Source organism: Ursus americanus, chromosome 18, assembly GCF_024610735.1.
Source record: "Ursus americanus isolate L20-20 chromosome 18, mUrsAme1.1.p, whole genome shotgun sequence".
Taxonomy (NCBI): domain Eukaryota; kingdom Metazoa; phylum Chordata; class Mammalia; order Carnivora; family Ursidae; genus Ursus; species Ursus americanus.
Genome location: NC_142144.1, coordinates 15,788,896 through 15,808,341, shown reverse-complemented (window position 1 = coordinate 15,808,341; position 19,446 = coordinate 15,788,896).

The window sequence follows — 19,446 nt, the reverse complement described above, 5'->3', positions numbered from 1 at the left end:
TGTGGACATTACTGCTATGAACATTGGGGTGCATGTGCCCCTTCTTTTCACTACATCTGTATCTTTGGGGCAGATACCCAGTAGTGCAATTGCTGAGTCATAAGGTAGCTCTATTTTTAAGTTTTTGAGAAACCTCCGTACTGTTTTCTAAAGTAGCTGTACCAACTTGCATTCCCACCAACAGTGTAAATATTCTAACCCAGCTATTTTTTTTAATTTACACTGAAAAAAATATACTCAAAGCTGATTATTTTTGAATTCTCTGATTTTTTTTTAGCAGAGCACACTCCAATTCCAGTAAGGATACTGTTTAAATGTGCATGTGTGTATGTCCCATTATCTCCATTTCCTCTGTAAGTCTCCTATCTAGTCTCTCTGCATCAACCCTTATCCATGTAGAGTCAATTCTCAATGTAGCAGTCAGAAGGATCCTTTAAAAAGTAAAAAATGATTTGTGTCTGTAGAAAAATGATTTCTTCAGCAATCAAATCATCACTACCAAAAAGGCAAGCAATGCAAAAATGTGTAGAGTAGAAAGTGAGAAATAACCTAAAATTCTACCACTAGCAACAACTGTCATTACTATTTGGTGGCTATTGCTCCAGATATCTCTCTAAGGATGACACAGATGTATATATTCCTATCCAGGGACTATATAGAAATATATAGATTAGTAGGAAAGCAAATAAATAAAAATGTGATGCTGTTATGGAAGGTATTTTAAAATAAAGTGACAAATTTAGTTTTACTTGAATTTAACATTAAGAAAAACATACTGAAATAAACATGAAAAAATGACAAATGTCAAATACATATTTTTTTCACCTCAAGGAGATATTAGCCTCAAAAATATCTCTAGAGTTAAGGGGAAAAGTAAGAAGACATTTTAAGTCGTTAAAATCTTTAAAAAAAATAAAGTGATACATGTCCATTTTAGACTTATCTATTGACTGCCTGCTATGAGGAGGCTAGCGCCCCCTTTTCTGTCTCCAGTCCTTGCTCTCTCATATGCTATTATTAGTAAGGTTTACAACAGTTACATATTCTGGCCTGAAACCACAATTTTCACTGTTGTTTCGTTTTAATTGTATATTGAGTAGGAATCTGAGTTCACCCCTGATCCTGTTCCCATGGCTTCCTCATTTTCTATTACTTTGTCATCATTTATCATTTTGTTTACCTGATTTCATCTTCTAGAAGCCTTTTGTTTTTAAAAACTTTGATAATATATTTTCTTTAACCCAATCTATTCAAGATATCGTTATCACAATATATAATCAATACAAAATTATTAGTGTCATTTTTTTACCGTCTGTTTTTCCTACTAAGTCTCTGAAGTCGGGTGTGTGTTTTATCTTTAGAGCACACTCCAGAACCACTGGCCATCGTTTGAGTGCTCATGAGGTCCAGGTGGTTAGCGGCTACAGCATTGGGAAAGCACAGCCGTAGACCTTCTCCTTTCCTTTGTCTCTCCTGTCCATTTCCTGTCCAGTTGTGATTCCACCCCAGGGGTTTATCCCAACGGAGAGGTTCTGTCCTCGATGGGATGCCTGGGGTGTCAGCCTGTTTATCCATTTCTTTCTATTTGTTTTCAGTTTTTACTCTGAGATAATTGTAGATTCATGTGCAGTTGTGAGAAGTAATGCAGAAATTTTTCAAGGAAGAGATTAACGGATCCTCTGTGCCCTGAGTCTGTGCATGCTTCAGAATGTCTGTATCCTGCTTTTATATTTTTTGAACATAAGAGACGTCATGTCACTCTTCTATTTAAAACCTTGCCTTAGCTCCCAGTTTACTCAGGAAAATCAGTGTCCTTATCAAGGCTAACAAGCCATGCATGTTCTGACCATTGGACACCACTGCTTTCTTCACCTCCTCTACCTTCAGCTCATTCTGTTCTGGCCACACCAGAACCGTTCTCATCCCTACTTTTAAGACCTATGACTTTTCCCTCCACTCTCTATCATCTATCTTTTACAAGATATGCATGTGGCCTACTTCCTTACCTTCTTCAAGGTTTTGCTCAAACATTACCTTCTCAATGAAGCCTGTCCTGACTATTTAAAATTAGTTACCCCTCCCTACCTAATCAACATTCCCACTCCCTTGTCATGATGCTCACTTTATTTTCTTCTTTTCCAAGATACTTTGGACTTTCTAACAGGCTATATAAGTTACTTATTTATGTTTTTGTTTGTGTGTTTACTCCTGATAAGCAGAAAAAAATTCTACCAATACCTTCTTCAATTTTTCACTACACCCATTTTAACAATTGCTTATGCAATTATCCCTACTTTACAGGTGAGGAAACTGAGCTTCCTAGAGTTGAAAAGACTTGATCGTAAGATTGGTATTAATGAAATGGATTTAACTTCAGGTTCCCCTGGCTCCAAAACCCATGTTCTTTTGATTCTTCTAAAAGGGATTCAAAGTTTGTTGGCTCAAAGAGCAAATGGAGCTAATATATAACTCTTATTTTCTCCTACTAAACATCAAATCTCTTTTTCACTACTTCTTAACACAAATGACTTGTTCTGGATATAATCCTAGTGAATTTAGGCAGTGAGGAATCAACACCATTTCAATAAACCAGACATTGACATTTTTTGAATTGCTATCTACTTTACTCCACTTTACTGGGTAATCACCACTCTATCCCATAATGCTGTGAGGCTTCCCACTGTCATCAATCATTCTTTCTCTGTTCATTGTATTGCAGGCTTCACTTGGGGGCCCAGCTGCCAATAAAAGGTCGTTTAATGGGTCCTTACTCTTTTGAGCACCATCCAAAGCTTCCTCTTCAATCAACTTCTCAGGGAGAGATCCATGTGGGGGCAAAGAGGCAGGTCACTTCAGCTACGTTTCCATGGCAACCCATACATGAATGTGATCTTAGCCCACGACCTTGGACATAATGACCCTAATCACATCCTGTATGCCCCTCAGGACTCAGTGACTCATATGGCCATTTCCTGTGACCTGCTTTAATGGCACAACTTTCAAAAAGGTAGACTTCCTACCTCAAGCAGTCAGGGCCAATCAGCAATTACTTCAGGGCAGAAACTTAGAACAGAAAGGGTCTTTGCAGGCAGGCTACAACAGCAGTAGATAAAATATGTTACTAGAACCCTAGGTGCCAAATAGACCACACTTGTTGGAATATTTCAGCTCTTAATTAATCTTGACTGATTTCAGACTGACCTAGGTCATTTCTCAATCCCATACAAAGATAATGGGGATGAGACTATGGCTAAGAAGCAACCTTTGGAGGAACAAAGAATGTTAGGATAAGTATAAAGAGGGCACATTATAAGGTCAAATATGACAGGTGTTGAAATGAGAAGGGAATTTAGAATTGGACTGCTGTCTAGAAGTGTAATCCCCAGGAAAATAGAGAAAGGCATCTTCTCTTTGGGAGACTCCCTGTTGAGCCAAGACAGAATTTGGATAACAGTGCTGCCTTTTACTGTGTGACTGTGTTTGCAAATGTTGGTTTTCCTGTACTTATATTTCCTTCCTTGTAAAATAGTGGTAATACTGGTATTCCTTCACTCAACATTTACTGAAACTCTATTGTGTATCTTCATAGGGATAGTATATGAATTAAATACGTAAGTGCATTGAAAGCACTTACCTCCGTGCCTTGCACATGGCGTGTACCCTAAAAATGATCATCACTGTTGCTATCATTATTGTTGTTGTCCATTCCATTACAAAAAATAAATTCCTAACAGCCGGAGTGCTAATGAAGGTTGCTTTAGATGGTATTAAGCTCTCTGTCACTGGCCAAATCCTCATAGGCCATGCGAATGGGATAAGGGGGTTAGTCATAGTCAGTAGCAGAGGTTTCAGGTGTTAAGATTGTAGATCAAGTGTTAAATTATAGATTCTGAAGACTGCTTCCAATTGGAAGGTGCCATTATTCTGTGACATTTAGATTTTCCTCACTATTAACAATGGTGAAAGTGGGAGTCCACTCCCTTTTTCTCATTGTCAGTAAATATGGAATAGCACCGTAAGGTGTCACCAAAACAAACTGATAGGAAAATCCCAGGCCTTGTCTTTATGTTATCCTTAAGCCTTTGCCATCTGAGATCCATAAATTCTATCTAGCTCAATTTTTCATTTGTCTGTCTTATATATGTCACTATCCACTATATCCCCACATAGGCCCTTAATTTCCTTCCTTCCTGGTTTACTTTATCCTATATCCAAGTCTCAAAAGACCAAAATATATATATATATAGTGAATGTCAAAGCCTGAATGCTGTCTTCTCTCCCCACAGTTTCCACATGGAATGAATTTCTTTTTTTTTTTTTAAAGATTTTATTTATTTATTTGAGAGAAAGAGAGCATGAGCATGAGCAGGGGGAGGGGGAGAGGGAGAGGGAGAAGCAGACTCCCCACCAAGAAGCAGACTCCCCACTGAGCAGGAACCCGGATGTGGTGCTTGATCTCAGGACCCTGGGACAATGACCTGAGCTGAAGGCAGACACCCAACCGACTGAGCCACCCAGGCTTCCTGGAATGAATTTCTTGTTCCCTCATGGACATGTTCATTCATTTGGCATATAGTCCTCAACCTCTACTCTGTCAGGTGCTGTACAGGGCACTGAGAATACAGAGAGGAAGACCACCTACCTTAAAACTACTGTGGAGCTTTGGCTCTACTGGGAAAGGCAAATATACAAAAAAAAAAAAAAAAATTACGTAAGCAACTGGCTTTGCCCACTGGTACCATGCAGCAGTAAAAAAAACAAATGGACTAAATTTATACCTGCCCACATCACTACATCTCAACTACTTAGGTGAGTGGGAAGAGGATATGTGATGTTAGTATACCTTGTTATCTATGGATTTGTAAATACAGCAAGGAATACTAGAAACCAAATTTAGGAGACTGCTTACCTCAGTGTGGGATTGGAAATGAGAGTAAGAAATGGAATCTAGCAGAAGCACATGAGAGCTTCAACATTTTTAGGGAAATTTTATTTCTTACTTTGGAAGGTGAATATATGAAAAAAATATATATATATACATATATATTCCTACAAAAGATATTACAGGTTGTAAAAAGTGTTTTAAAGGGCACTATGATATTAAATCAAAGTCAGGAGTACCTGACTTGAAAGATGCCATATAACAGGAGTGGCTTTTCTGTGTCTCTGCGGAAACACCCATCAGAAGGAATTAACCAGGTCAAGTGTGGAAGTGAGGAGTGGAAAGGAAAAGTTCTCTGCTAAATGTATCTATTTCTTATTAACCGCTTCATTTGCATTTTTATGTAAATTTCCAACCTGAAACCTATTCCATCTCCTCAATTGAAACAGGAAGCCCATTAAACAATTGAGTCTTATTTGCTTTTGTATTTATTAGGGCACTGAGCAAGATTTCTGTGAAGTTGAATTGAACATTAATAAAAATAGAGGTCTAGGACCTCATGTAACTTGAGGGTCATGGATATGTTAAATATTAAATATATATATAATTTTTATTTATACTTCATTGACAACTAGTCCAAGCTTATGAGATTTTATTTTATTTATTATTATTATTATTATTATTATTATTATTATTATTATTATTGCTAACAGAACATAACAAGCTTATGAGATTTTAAAACCGGTCCTTATTTGGCAGTTCTCCTCCCTGTCTGTAACACCCAATACTTTATCTGGGTTTCCAACAAAGTGATGAAGAATATCTTTGGATCATGCCCTTGCCTCTGTGTGAAATATCTTTTCTTCCTCATCTTTCACCTAGCAGATTCACTCTGTTCCTTAAGATTCCACTCATATGCTTCTGTTTCTATGAAGTCTTTACTAATCAGTTCAGTAGAAGACGGAGCTCCCTTTCATAAATTCCTTTGCAACTCTGTGACATCCCTTGCCATAAGCTTCCTGGATACAGATTGGTTAGCATAGTTCTTGGAACATTATAGACAACCGATACATTATAGCCATTATCATTGTTAAAGGATGTTCCCTGCCCTCAAAAATTGTACACCCATCAGGGGAAGTAGCAAAGACCCAGGTGCTACACAATACAGTTTAATCCAATTCTACATATATCCCACAGACTAACACATCAGTGTTTGGCACATAGCAGCTGCTCAAATATGAAAGAGGGAAGGAAATTAATAAATAAATCTATGAATCACCAACATATGAATTGTGTTTGTCTGGCCCATTGGAGATCTCAGCCTTACAAGCATCCACCTTGTACCCCAAGGGGTGGAGTTATTTATTGTTTACATAGGCTAGCTCTTTGACAAACAAACAAAAGTCTGAGCTGGCTTCATTAAGAAGGATGGATATAAAGCAACAACATGTCTGTGCTGAGCCATTGAAAGTGAAATGGGATAATTGCTGTGGTTACAATGAGGCTGATCAAGCTGAGAGAAACAAGTTTCAAATTGTTCCAATCAGTCCTAATCCAGCAGAGTTATTAACAGTGCTCTACCCTGGTGCGACTGCATCTGCTAACTCGAGATAATGATTTATATCTCAGTTTATGAAAGTTCCAATTTGTCCTAATTCAATAAGTGAAACCCAGCAAAGCAGGCAGGAGACATATACTGCACCATGACTGGAATCCCCATTTCATTCTCCTCTCCCCACCACCCCCAGACTCTGATGGCTGGCTGTGCATCTGCCTGCCGAGCTCTTTCCCTCATGGACCTAACCTGAGGGAGATAGAGTGACACGCTGGAGTAGAAGTTTTTGATCATACCCTCGGGCTGTGAAAGTTACAGCAGGAAAGAATGTTCTGAACAAAATCGACAAGGTAAAAGTATACAGTTAGAAGTGTCTTGGAGGGGCGCCTGGGTGGCACAGCGATTAAGTGTCTGCCTTTGGCTCAGGGCGTGATCCCGGCGTTACGAGATCGAGCCCCACATCAGGCTCCTCTGCTATGAGCCTGCTTCTTCCTCTCCCACTCCCCCTGCTTGTGTTCCCTCCCTCACTGGCTGTCTCTATCTCTGTCAAATAAATAAATAAAATCTTAAAAAAAAAAGAAGTGTCTTGGAGACCCCCGAGTCTAGGAGTACTTAATCTAGAAAATATGTGCCCTAGGTTAGAAAACAGTGATTCCATGAATGCTGTCTCTGTGCATGTGTTTGCACAAGCATGTGTTTGTGTGTGTGTGTGTGTATGTGTGTGCACGTGTGTGTGTGTGTTGCATGTATCCAGTTTTCCCTTTTGTCGAGAAAGTCCAGAACTTTCATCAGATTCCAAATTGTTCTTGTGACCTAACAAAGTTATGAACCATTGACTCGTCTTTTTTTTTTTTTTAAGATTTTTATTTATTTATTTGACAGAGATAGACAGCCAGAGAAAGAGGGAATACAAGCAGAGGGAGTGGGAGAGGAAGAAGCAGGCTCATAGCGGAGGAGCCTGATGTGGGGCTCGATCCCATAATGCCGGGATCACGCCCCGAGCCGAAGGCAGATGCTTAACCGCTGTGCCACCCAGGCGCCCCATCGTCTTTTTACTCACTGTAAAAAGCAAAGCAGAAAGTGGGATGTTAAGATAATTTCCCTGTGTCAAGCAAGCAAGACGGAACTGGGAATAGAATACAGGAATCCCTAAGAGAGCCAGAAACTAATGTACATGTTTGACCTTAGAACAAAATGTGACTTCAGCCAGGTACGATTTCTTGGACACCATTTCTTCTCACCTAATCCTCCCATTCTGTGGCAATGCTGCCCCCATTCAGGCAGCCATGTGTCTTCTTCATATCCAAACGTATCCTCTGTGAAAGGTCTATTGATAGGCATAGAAACAATATGGTACCCATGGAAAGAATCCCATACTTGCTTTATTTTCTAGTACAGTCACACATGGAGTGATACAAAGTACACATTTCTCGAATGAAAGAATAAGCTGAACATCATAAAACATTGCCAGTGGACCTCACTGAGATCCATTTCAACTCTCAGAAAAATGAAGAGATTGGTCTTTGTTTATGTTTCAGATCCCTTTGTTTTAATATTTGATGATGATGACAGCCATTTGCTTGATCTCTCATTTCCCACTATTAAAGGGAAGATATGCATGCCCTTTTTCAAGGAATTCCTTAAATGTCCTCTGAAACAGGCCAGATTTTAGGCTCTTAAGGTAGAAAGGTAAATTAAAAATGGATTTTCTTCAAAGGATCTACAGTCTATGGAAAAACACCACTATGTAGACAAAAGTCAAGGAGTCTACTTACAACTAGTGAGGTCAAGGATTGAGTGCAGCGTTAAGATAGTACAGAGAAAGGAGTGATGAGTAATTCTGGGGGCAATAGTAGAGTTGGGAGATCAGCATTAACTCAGTCATGAGAGGAAGTTAAGTATGTATTTACCAGACAGAATAGTGGGAAGAATAATCCATACAACTAAAATGACTCAAGCAAAGGAATGTAGAAGATCATGACACATCAGCAGAATGGTGAATAACAGAGCATCATCCTAAGATATTGCTTGGCATTTAGTGAAAGCTCAATAAATATGTTGAATTAATGAGGGAAGAAATGGATAAATATAATTATTAATAGTAATAGCTAACATTTATTGAATTATTCTCAGTGTCAGACTCAATACTAAATATTTTCCAAGTGTTACATCACTTAGTTTACCACAACAGCCATATGAGATAAACATTGTTATGATTCTCATTTATAAGTGAATTTATGGAAGTTCAGAGAGGCAGAGGAATTTATCCAAGGTCGCATTGCCAGTATCAAGTCCAGAATTTGGTTATGGTATGGCTTCCTGACTTTAAATTGTAGGCACTTAATTTATTCACTCTAAAGTATAGGATGGTTGGAAAAGGAGAGTGGAATGAGGAATACCTGGGAAGATGTGTTATGGTCATATTGTGAAGGAATTTGAATGCCATACTTTGGAATTTGGATTTCATTCTCTTCGCAAAGGAGATGCATTTAGAGTTTTCGAGCATGGGCAAGGCAGGATCCAAGCTGTGTTTTGGAAAGACAGATGGAGGGTTGCGAGACACAGGCTGAAAAGTCATGAGTCTATATGCTGCAGAACATTAGGGAGACACATAAATAAATCATCTTCTACATATTATTCTGCACCCTGCTTTTATTTTAGCAAAAACAGGGCATGCATATAGTTCCACATCAGCACATCTACATCTGCCTCAATCATCAATGTTTTTGGATAAAAGTATTTTTATTAAAAACAATTTTAAATGTTAAGAGGTCTAAAGAATACAATCCTAACCCCACAGGCTCATCATGCACTTTGCAGTCATCAAGTCATGATCAACCTATTTTCACTCCGACCCCCCACTTCCCACTGTATTTTGAAGAAAATTCTATTCCCGACTTTATATAATTTACTCAACCAACATTTCTGTATATATTTCTATAAAACAAGATCTCATTATCAAAAAGAATATACTATTATCACAATTGGTAAACATAACTTTAGTCTTTTAGTATAATACAATATCCAGTTTAGTGTTCTAATGTCCCTGCCTCCATCACTTTGAATGACTAGGGATGATTATACACTATGTCATGTAACCACCCTCTGTTAATGGATTTGTATCGTATTTACAACATCCCAATTCTCAAAAGAGACAACTTGGAAACATCATGGCTATGAAAGTCCTATTTTCTTTAGCAACACGAGTCTGGCAGTTTATTAGTATTCTTGGGACATTTTGATATTGACTAATGGGTTTCACATTGTCTGCGTCTGTCCTCATCTTCCCTCACCTAATATGGATTCTTGAAAGTAGAATTCCTTAAACTACAGCACAGGCCAAATTCCACCTGCCTATTATTTTTTATTTATTTATTTATTTTTGTGCTATTAGACCCAGCAATGGCTTTGGTATTTTAAAATTTTGACATAAATCAAAAGAAGAATAGTTTTTTTGTAATGAGTGAAAATCACATGAAATTCAAATTTCAGTGTCCATTAGCAGTTTTATTTTAAATCAGCACAATCACACTGTTTTACATGTTGTTTAGGGCTGCTTTTGTGCTAAGACAGCTGAGTTGAGTGGTTGCCACAGAGACCTTATAGTGTACAAGACCCTACACAATATCTTTGATTTTCTCTAGACCCATAGGGCTCAGTATCTTTAGTGGTGATAAGATTCATCTAGAAAACTCCTATAAACACAGATCTGGGGGACCCACCTTGAAGATTCAGATTTAGTAGGTCTGGTCTAGAGCCATGAATTTGAATTTTTTACAGGTTCCTGGATGATGCTGATACTACGGGTCAGGGGCCACACTTTCTCTTACCCAGTAAGAAAATGAGCAGAGATTCAAGGCAAGGGAAGGGGTGAGACTGTCCTCATCGATCCCTCACTGAATCCCCTTCATAGTACCTTGCCCAAGGGTCTTATCGTCACCCCATATCTACCCAGCGGTTGCAGTCTGACCCTAATACTTGACCTGTCATTGCTTCTTAGAAAGAATGAAGAAGGCAACCTGACACAAGCAGGTCGCATTCACCAGGCAGGTATTTATTCATTAGATGCATATCACACCTTTACTCCGAGTCTGGATCCTAAGCTTAAAATATAGATAATTATCCAGTCACAAAAATAACCACGCTGCATTGAGCCTTTAAACAAAATGAGGGAGGAGGGCCTGATGCACTTTGAAGGTACGAGAGAAAAAGACCAAAAAAAGTTAATAATGAAAGCCTCTATTTTAGAAAACTTGAATGTCAGTTTTCCAAAATAGAACATTTTACCCCCATCTCCTCTCTGATCTGAATGCGATGCACTTTTCCTTCTGCATTGCTGTTCTGGGTAACACTGCCGTGTTTAACCTTGAGAATCAGTGTGACTTGGGGAGAAAAGTATGGGCTTTGCAGAGACAGCATGAATCTCTGCTCCTCCTAGACATGTGAATTTGGAAAAGCGATCTAAACGGTGTGAGGTGAGGTGCTAAGGTGATCAGCTTGCCCCCATTTGCCCAGGACATCCCCCATTTTAGCCCTGAAGCTCATGTCTTAGGAATCCCTTAGTCCTTAGAGGGTTTGGTCACTCTGGTTGCCACATCTGTTAAGAAACAAAAACAAAACAAAGAAGCAAGGAGTCATATTGGCTAGTTTATAGGGTTAGTGTGAGGGTAAAGGAACATAGCACCAGTCACTGGGTAAGGCCATTACTGAAGGTAGGTCTACTTCCTCTGTCCCCAGAAAACAACTACAAATTCTTCTGTCCTACTTGCGTCCTCCCCCTCTGATACAACCCACACCCCTCAACCTCTAATCTCTGCAGTTTTTTGTTTTTTATGTGTGTTTTTTTAGCTCCTACCCTTCTGGGTTCCTGCCTCCCCTGCCTCAGTCAAGAGTCTCACACTGTTTTAGGCGAGGTCCTTACCTGAGGTGTTTAGCTGCTCTTCTCTACCTACATTCTCTACCTTTCCACTACATCTTAAAGAGAGCTCCTTCTGAACTGTCAGTCAAACTACATTATTTGAGAGTTCCACCTCCTTCTATGACTCTCTTTTGTCCACCTGCCCCAAACTGAAGTCCCAACTCCTTCACAGGCCACTCAGAATTAGAAGTTACCCCCTTTAAAGTCTTAAAACTCCTGCCAGCACCTACACTCCAGTCTTAGTAATACATTCACTATTTCCCAAATAGCCTCAGAACTTAAATAAATGTGTGTGTGTGTGTGTGCATGTGCATATTATTAACGTTGCAAAGCTTGGGTTTACTAGGATCTCCTTAAGGCCAGATAGATTGAGTAAATAAAAACGTAGCAGTCTTCTCCAATCCTCCTTTATATTCTATCTTTGTTTGTTTTCCCTTGACCTTGCTTATTCAAGCCTGGTCCTATTTTACCTGAATCCTCAACCTTTGCTTAGCTTGCAAGGCTGTATTGCTGTGTTAGCCAGCTACACAGTCACATTTGCTTTTCTTTCTATCTTGTCTCTTCTAATCAGCTGCTCCACTAGCTGGAGGTTGGCATAAAGAAGGCGTGCTAAGTGCACATCTGTTCACATCTGGCGCATAAAGGGCTGCGGGTCACATTTATACAGGCAGCACAGCCGACTTCACAGCAGTCTAGGGAAAGAAAAAACCAAAACTCTGGCCTAAAAGTTCTCTGTATTTGATCAACTGCAGTAATTGGGGCATGTCCAGCTGGCATTCCTCTTGGCACGGGGAATAAAGAATGAGGTGGGTTAGGATTAGGAACTGGCCACTGCCAAGACTTTATCTCCTTTTGGTTCCTTCTGGACTTGAGCATAAGCTAGTGAGAGACTTGTCTATCTCATCATCTTAAAGTGTGCCCTCTCTCAGTTTGCTGAGACCAGTGAATGTCAGACCACTGTTTCTAAACAGCAATCCTAACTGTCCCCAGCTTGCAAGCATTAACAAAAGCAGGCCAGTGTTATTAGAAAAATAGGCATTTTGATTGGCTTTCCTCACTCTGGTCCCAGGTCTGAAATAACAGATTGGAGAATGGAAGCCAAGGTTTTGGGTCCTGTTGGGAAGGTCACAGCCTCCCTCTGATTTATTGGGGGCTGGCTGCTGGGACCAAGCAGCAAGGTGACACGTTGGAATGTAACCAGAAAAATACAGGCTGGTGTAGATGGAGTCCAAAATAGATGATAGATTCTCATGATATGTGATTATTGCATACAGAAATGGAAATGTCAGTTGTCTGTAAATGCTTTTCTTGGACAAATTTTGAAGGGACCTAATAAGAATCTATTGGATCAATTAAGAATCTATAAGAATAGGTATTTTCTAAGGCACATTTTAATCTTGACAATTCTATAATTTTAGGGTTTTCTTCTATCAATGTATCTCTCCTCCCCAAATTCAACTGTACTTTAATTTTTATGCAGTAGCACTTTCTATCCCTTCTTCCCTCTGCTGCTCTCCCAGTTGGACTTTTCAACAGACAGAAGGCAGCCAAACTCCATAGAATATGATTTGAACAATAAAGACAGGCCACATATACCTTCCTCAGGTACTCCTAGTGTCTGACATTTCACCATCAAGGATTCTTTTTTCCTTTTACTTGGAAAGTTTGGTCCTTGAATGTCCCCATAATTTAGCAGGCATCAGACATCAAATCCAGGGGGCTCTTTCAGCTTTTCATCTTCCAACTATACCAAAAAATTGATTACTCAAGGTAATTCAGAGCCAGTAAATCCAGATCAGGAGGTTGATGACCTCAACAGACAAGGATGCCCCACTCCACCTTCTTGTTTGATTAGATTGGTGATCAGTGTTATTTGAACTACAGCCAAAGAGAAAATGAATCTATGAGAGACATGACTTCTGTCCTCTGTCCTTTGTTACCTGGGAAGACAGAGTGTACATTCACTAAAAACTAACCAATAATTCAAGCCAAGGAACAACATAAGTAAATGGTTATATAGAATTCCAGAGGAGAGTGGGGAGAGGTCAGAAAATACTTATTGGAGAAGGTAGATTATGAAGTGAGACTTAATCACATTTAAATGGAGAGAAGCTTCAGAGAGGTTATCATATGCCCAGGAATTCACCAAGGAACACATAAGGAGATCACCTACTTTATGACACCAAAAACACAAGTGGCAAAAATAGACAAGTGGGAATACATTAAATTAAAAGTGTCTGTATAGCAAAGAAAACAAGAGAATAAAAAAACAACCTAAGGAATGGGAGACAATATTTACAAACCATATACCTAATAAGGGATTAACGTCCAAAATATATAAGGAACTCCAACACACAATAGAAAAAAATTCCAAATAACTTAATTTAAAAATGGGCAAAAGACTTCATTAGACATTTCTCCAAAGAAGACATACAAATGGCAACAGGTGTATGAAAAAGTACTCAACATCACTAATCATCAGGGAAATGCAAATCAAAACCACGAGATCTATCACTTCACACTTATGAGCGTGACTATATAAAAACAAAAACAAGTGCTGGAGAAGATTTGGGAGAACAAGAACCCTTGTACATTGTTGGTAGGAATGTGAAATAGTGCAACTACCATGGAAAACAGTATGGAGATTCCTTAAACATTTAAATGAGAAGTGTCGCATGATCCAGTAATCCCTGTATATATCCAAAAGAATTGACATCAAGATCTCAAACAGATATTAGCACTTTTACATTCATTTCAACATTATTCACAATAACTAAGATATGAAAACAACCTAATGTCTGCCAACAGATGAATAGATAAAGAGAATGTGTTATATACATACAATAGAAGATTATTCAGCTTTAAGACATAAGGAAATCCCTCTGTATGCAACAACGGAAATGAACCCAGAGAACAAAATATGCTGTATGAAATTAGCCAGTCACGGAAAGACAAATGCTATATCATTCCACTTACATGATGAATTTAAGGTAAACTCATAGAAACAGTAAAATGGTAGTTGCCAGCGGCTGGAAGCAGGGGGTGGATGGAGATTTTTTAAATAGGTATAAAGTTTCAGTTACACAAGAAGGAAAAGGTCTAGAGATCTTTGTGCCCAAAGTTGACAATACTGTGCTGTGCACTTAAAAGTGTAAGAGGATGGATCTCATGTTGTGTTCCTACCACAATTAAAAATAAATGTCAGTGTTGCTATGAGTGTAGATCTTAAAAGTTTCCAACACAAGAAAAAAAATGTAACTATGTGAGGTGATTTTTGTAACATATGCATATATCAAATCATGATGCTATGCACCTTAGATTAACTACAATATTATACGTCAATTACAGTTCAGTACAGCTAGGAAACATGCCCATGGGATGTAAATACACAAGTTGGAGGATAGGGTTTGTAGGACCAATGTCACCACTTTACTGTTTCTGAAAACTGACCTTACTGCGTTGTAACTTTTTTTATCTTGAAAATGGAAATAAGGATGCAATATCTTTGCAAATATTTTAGGGAGACATTAAATAGAACACAGTTAAAATGTAAGTAATAAAAGTAGAGCACTCTGGAAATGTGAACTTAGTGGCTAAATATATAATCCCTGGAATCAAATTGTTTTATGTACTAAATTATTTTTCTTTACTGAAATATAACTGACACCTAGAAAAATGCACAGTGCACAATATTACATGTACAAATAGATGAATGAAGATCCTTTATGTATTAAGAAGAAAAGTACAGAGAAATCATCGGGTGTATGGCGGAAAAAGACTTTAGACATTTCAAAATAGCGGATGTGTTCTAGCTCATTCGCTATTAAGGAAATACATATTAAACCCACAGAGTGATACCACTACACAGGTACCCTTCTAACTAATATAAGAAGAATATACAATAGTGATCTTAGTAAAGATGAAGAGAAATTGGAACTTGTGTCCATAGCTGATGAAGGTATACGTTGTTAACAATGACTTTGAAAAACTGTTTAACGGTGTTTACTAAAGCTGACCATATACGTAGCATACCCTATGATCCAGCAATTCCACTCCTAGGAAATGCATACATTTATGTATTCCCAAAAGACACATAAAAATAATATGTATGGCAGCAGAAATATTTTAAACCTCAATGCATCAAAAATACCCAACAGCAGTAGAATGGATAAGGTGTGGTGTAGTCATATAATAGTATATTACGTAATCAACAAAGTATTGCTAAATGCAACAGGGAAGAATCTCTAAAATAATAATAATAATAGTAATAATAAATCAACGCAGAGGAAAAAAGCCAAGTATAAGGGATAGCTTACTCTATAGTTACCATTAATGTAAATTTAAAAAATAACTGAGGTGCTGGTTATGTTCAATTTTCTGATCTTGGAATTGGTTTTAGTTTTTCTACATGTTGGTTTAATTATGAAAATTCAAACTGGCTTTTAAATCTCAACTTTAACTCCTATTAGTTGTGTATATTTGGGCATATTTTTAACTGGGCTCGGTTTTCTAAATTTCACTGGAGTGTTGAAGTATTAGATGGTATTTGTAAGGCATGTATACTACATTGTTTCCAATGATACAGTAAGTGCTCAATAGCCATTAGCCTCATAATCAATATTATTACATATGAAGCGTGTTAAAGAAAGCACTTCCTCCACAGGGTTGTTATGAATAGTCTATGGAATGGTCAAAACACAATTACTAGTACATAATAAATTCTCAAAAATTGTAAACTTTTGTTATTGTTATTAATAAGACTTGAATTTGCACCATTCCTGAGCATTTCCATCCATAGAAGTTGAAGGCATGCAGCAAACCTTGGCATGTTGAGGAACACCCACAAAGTTAAGCCTGTCTGAGACATTGGGGAGGTACCGGGCTTGGTGACACCACCGCCAGCATGGTACAGCCCCCTCGCCCCTGGCTCTTCCCCTCTCACTCTGCTGGTGAGCTTGTCTACAGCCCCTTCCAACTCTGCTTGTGAGGTGCTGCCCAATGTGAAACATTCAATCTCTAACCATAAGGGAGCTGTGAAAGCAGAGGACATTAAATATTTATCAGGATCATCTATTTTGGCGTTTATTTTTCTTAAAACTTATTTGCAGGCCAGCCAGGGAATGCAGAGGGTGATGTTATGTGAGTAGCGGCAGAACAGCATGCTAACTTTGGAGTCAGGCAGAACTGGCCTCCTTCCCTGCCACAACCACTCACCAAATTACACTGGTCAAGTCCTTTAAACCCTCCAAGCCTTGTCCTGTTTGTCTGTAAAATGAGGGTAATAATAGGGTGGCCTGTGTGGCTCAGTCGGTTAAGCATCTGCTTTTGGCTCGGGTTGTGATCCCGGGGTCCTGGGACCAAGAACCCATCAGGTTCCTTGACTGGTGGGGAGCCTGCTTCTTCCTCCCCCTCTGCCTGCCGCTCCCCCTGCTTGTGCACTCATTCTGTCTCTGTGTCAAATAAATAAATAAATAAAATCTTTTAAAAAATGAGGTAATAATAACAATACCTACTTAGGATTGTCATGAGGATTAGATGAAATCATATATTTAAAGCTTTTCACAGTTCCAGGTGTGTATATTTAATAAATGGTAATTCTTATTTTTGTTTCCTTTTTCCCCCCATTATTCACTATATAAATTTTTTCTTTTAAAAAAAATTTAGGTTTATTTTTTTTAAGTAATCTCTACACCCAATACGGGCCTGATCTCATGACCCCAAGAGCAAGAGTTGCAAGCTCTACTGACTGAGCTGACCAGGTGCCCCTATATTCTTTTTTCTTAGAGCAATATATAATTCATGTTCCAAAAAGTGTGTTATTTTAAAGTGATTCAGTGTTTTCCAGTGTGGTCACAGTTGGTAAATCATCATTCCTGTGTAATTCCACAACATTTCATTATCTACCCCTAAAAGAAACCTCATACCTATAAGCAGACCCTCCTTTAGTCCTCCTCCCTTTAGCCTCTGGTCACCATGAATCTACTTTCTGTTGTTATGAATTTGCCTGTTCTGAATATGAATTTCATAGAAACGAAATTCTATAATATGCGTCCTTTCATTTCTGGCTTCTGTCACGTAGCATAATGTTTTTAAGGTTCATTCATATTGTAGCACGTATCAGTACCTTGTTTCTTGTGAGCACCTAAATACTACTCCATTGTATGGATATACCACGTTTTTCATATTCTTGACTATATTCTTTTTTTTTAAGATTTTATTTATTTATTTGAGAGAGAGAGAGCACGAGTTGGGGGGGCAGAGGCAGAGGGAGAAGCAGACTCCCCACTGATCAGGGAGCCTGATAAAGGGCTCAAGCCCAGGACCCCGAGATCATGCCCGTAGCTGAAGGCAGATGCTTAACTGACTGAGCCACCCAGGCACCCCCTTCTCATATTTTAAATGGAGAGAATAATACCTCTTACGTAGGTTTATTACGAGAACAAAATTAGACTTCTCCTACTGCAAGGGTATGTTAGCTTTTTCTCATTCTTCTCTGTGTGAGACATGGTGGGCTGTTCAGATTTTCTGGGAATTATTCCCTCCTACGTCAATTGAAAATTAACCCCAATCATCAGTCTTCACCATTTGACTATAGATACGTATCAGTGCCAGGTACCATCTGTTACACCGTGAGCACAGCAGCGAGAGAAAATAGTTCTTTTTTGAGGATGATTATATACCTAAGACCATGCTGACCGATTTAGAGAGACTGGGATTTTAAATATTATCAGACATGCCTTCATTGGTCTAATTTTGACCTCAAGCAATTAAAAAAGTAAAGCTATTTTTTAAGTAGTCCAAGAGCACAGCCATCAAATGATGTAAAAATAGGGTAATGACTGAATATATTTATATTGACACCTACATCTACATCCGTATCTCTCCATCTACCTATTTTTCTGCCACCACAGCTTAAATTGGAATCAGTTGTCAGAATCTGCTGAAATCAATTGAAAAATCATTATGCAGGAGTGCAAGAGTTGTGTAGAACCCTTGTGCATGATGGATTTTAAAGTGGGCCTCATCCATCCCCTTTCTTTTCAGCAGGTTGTTCTATTGGTCCGGATCACCAGAATGGGAGTAGGTATCCTGAAGATCCATTGACTGCAATCAGCCATGGAGAAAGCAGTCACCTGTTAAATTTAGATTTCTTGAATCTGCCAGGATTCTGACACAGTGATAAACAGCCACCATTTCTAGTAAAGGTTGGGAAAGCTCACTCATTCACTGTTAATTGCTTTGTGGTACTGAACCATAAAAATGGCAGCAAATCAGTCCACAGCAACACCCAATCATGTAGAGATGGCCACCCATCTTGATGACATTAAGGTCATTTCATCCATCTCTAGAGCGTTGGCTGATTGGCTACTACCAGTTTTAGGATACAGCTTTTTGAGTGACTGAGGACCTGTAGGAACTTCTTAGAAAATCAGTTACAAGGAGAAATTATTTTATTTGTCACTATGGCTAGAGTCCTATAGGGGAGGGAGACACTCAGGTTCTTTATTTTCATCTTTGATTCTTTTTTTTTCACCCTATCTGTGCTCTTCCCAGAGAGAAGAAATAGCAATATAATTGATCAGATTTCAGGTCATTGATTGGGTTATGCTGACTAGTGGACATGAAGACTCAGTGTCATTAAAATATCCAAAAATATTCATTTTCTTTCTGTCTCTGATCCCCTCCTCGTCTTTGCAAGGCTTGGAATCAAACTGGGAAGATGAAACACCTGAGATTGAATTGGGATGGCAAGATAGAGGAATCGTAAGCTTTGGCCTGAAAACAGTGTTCCACGTGTTTAAGTTTTGCTTATTGGAATGTTTGTGGTCAGAGCTCTAGCTAAAAATAAAGTGTTATATTGCTTACCATTTGAAAATATTTTATCCATAGATATTTCCTTTAAGAACTTTATTATAGGGCACCTGGGTGGCTCAGGTAGTTAAGCGCCTGCCTTCAGCTCAGGTCATGATCCCAGGGTCCTGGGATCAAGCCCCACTTCAGCCTCCCTGCTCAGCGGGGAGTCTGCTTCTCCCTCTCCCTCTGCCCCTCCCCCTGCTTGTGCTGTCTCTCCCTCTCTCTCTCTCAAATACA